A 2,913-nucleotide genomic window follows, 5' to 3' on the forward strand; every position below is an offset into this window, starting at 1 on the left:
AACCAGCCACGCTTCTGAGGCATCGGTGGTCGAAAACCTGAAGACGCCTCACATCATCTACCCGAAGAGGCCATGTCTCACACCCATACAACAACACAGACCTTACTGCAGCCTGGTACACACGACCCTTAAGATCCAGTGAGATGCCTTTTTGACTCCACAAGTGACACAAATTAGCAAACGTGATTCGAGCCTTTAGATTCTTGCACTGACTTCATCAGACACAATTCTGTCAGAACTAATGCAACTACCGAGGTATGTAAAGCTTTTCACAGTCTCTAGTGGTTCTCCTTGAACTGTAAGGGATATGTTTGCAGATGGCACGTTCTGAAGCAGGACTTTGCACTTTGAAGGTGCAAGGTGCATGCCAAATGATGGTATGATGGCGGTCAGTTTATTCAACAGGGCTTGTGCTTCGCTAAGGTCTTCAAAGATGAGAGCAATGTCATCTGCTTACTCCAGATCGACAAGGCTCTCGTCAGCAACAATTTGAACACCGGGGTTTTGAAAACCGTCCAGTGTTCGTCTCATTATTTTATCGATGCGAAGTTGAACAAGAATGGGGAGAGTGGACATCCTTGTCTGACACCACTTTTTGTAGGGAAGCTTTTGGCGAGCTCACCATAGACCCTCACCCGCCCAGAAGTATGTGAATATAGGGATCGGATTATGTTTACAAATTTCTGGGGCATACCCTGTTGAGCATGTGTAGTTAACAGAACCGATCGATCAACAGAATTGAACGCACCCTTGAAGTCAAGAAATACCAGGGTTATTGGTCGTCTGTACATGTGGCGTTGCTCTAACACCTGACGGGGTGTGAAGATGTGGTCAACGCCGCCTCTACCCGGTCGAAATCCCGCTTGATTCTCACGAATCGAGACTTCGCATGCCGCCATGAGACGACGAAGAATCAATGACGCCAGAAGCCTTGTCACAACAGGCGTCAAGCTAACGCCTCTGTGGTTGCTGCATTCACTGCGAGTACCCTTTTTGAAAATGGGTACCACTATCGATTCACCCCAGTTGTCTGGGACGGTCTCCTTCTCCCAGATAAACCCAAATAGGCTAGACAGGTAGTGGCTTGAAAAGAGTAGGTGGAAAATCTTCAGGACCAGCAGCACGATGACGCTTGAGTAGAGAAATGCATTCGGACACTTCTGAGACTGAAGGTGGCTCCATATTTACGGTCCACCTTTCTGTGGAAGGCCGGGTAGAAGGGTATGAGGTGGCAGATGGCCAGCTGAATTGCTGCTCGAAGTACTGTGCCCAGCGGTCCAAACGTTCTGCTTTGCTGCATATCAGGGAGCCATTTTTGTCCATTACTATTTCGCTGACAAGAGGTTTCCGAGGGCCAGTCGAACAAATCAAGTGGAACAATTTGCGCACGTTTCATCTTTGCATCTTTCATTTCTTCGACCTTTCGGGTCCACGAAGCTTCTTGGTCCGCGCGGACACTCAGTTTCACCTGGCGTCGGATGATGCGCCGGGTGGAGTTGTGGTGGCGACCAGGGTCTCCAGTAAGGACACGGTCCTATCAGAGATCCAGTGCTTGGATGAGGTTGGCCGGGTTGTACCACAAGCAGACGCTCCTGCTTTGAGTAGCGCCTTGGATATTTTCCCCAGTGACCGTTTATATCCGACACCGTACCGTCCGGCAGACATTCGAGGAGCTGGTTTTGATAGTTTCGTTTGACTTCTGGGTCCACTAGCTTATTAATGGCTAAGCGAGGTGTGCGCGTTTTGCGTAATGAAAAGCGCAATGAAAAGCAGTAGCATACAAGTGCATGGTCGGAGTCCACGCTGGTGTTCCAGAAGAAGCGGCAGGCGGTGATTGACCCTCGCCACCGATAACTGATGGCAATGTGGTCTATTTGGATTTGGCGCTGCTTTGATGGTGGGCACCACGTTGTCAAGTGATTTCCGCTGTTCCGGAAATTCGTACTGCAAAGGAACAGTCTGTGATCGGCACACATCTGAAGTAAGCGGTCTCCGTTGTCCGTGCGTCTTGCGTCGAAACCAAGACGACCACCCAATCGGGCCCCAGCAGCGCTTAGTCTACCTACCTGGGCGTTCATATCACTAGCAACCACAACGATATCTGAGCTTTTAGCATGCTGTAGAAAGGCACCTAGAGCGTCATAGAAACTGTCCTTGGCAGATTCAAAGCTACAGTCAGTTGGGGCGTATGCAGACACAATGGAAAGGGTGCGATGAACCTCACATTCTCTAGATTCTCTCAGATGTTGCCAAACGAACCGCACAGAGGCGACTGTTTACGGGTATCCAATCAAGCAGAGACGCTTCCGCTCGTTCGCTCAACACAATATCCACCCCAGCATATCCAGCTGCAGCGGCCTTTGCATCACCAGAGTTGCGCAGTCGGAACCTGGAAGAGGGGGCAGGCAGTTCGATTACATTACTTGTGTCCTGCGTCCTTGTTTCTGACAGACAACATACATCATTACAGACGGAATCCAGCGTACGCGCAAGAGCCACCTGTTGACCTGCTTGCTTCAGTGTGCGAACATTGAAAGTGGCTAAGTAGACAGGCTTTCGGGGTTTGAAAACAGACTTCGAAGTGTTTAGGGTTGTAACTGAACTCGGACGTGCAGAAGCTGCAGCTGAGTGTGATGCAGGGCGAGCAAAACGGTCAGTCCTGGAGCTGGGACCTGCGGATAAAGTATTCAAATTTGGGCGGGGGAGGGTGGAAGACGGAAAACGTGAAAGTGTAAGAAGGGAGGCGTCAGCAGTAGCATGTTTTCGCTTACCCGCCCTGCTGTATGCAGCAAGTAAGGCGACCCGGCTGATGGCACCACGCGACGGCCGATGTGGCATGAGAATATTGTTAGTTGTGTAGGTCATGGTTGTACGACGGCTGGGATACTGCCAGGGCGCCCACACCTAAACAGG

This window comes from Opisthorchis viverrini (assembly GCF_000715545.1).
Source record: "Opisthorchis viverrini unplaced genomic scaffold opera_v5_67, whole genome shotgun sequence".
In the NCBI taxonomy this organism is placed as follows: domain Eukaryota; kingdom Metazoa; phylum Platyhelminthes; class Trematoda; order Opisthorchiida; family Opisthorchiidae; genus Opisthorchis; species Opisthorchis viverrini.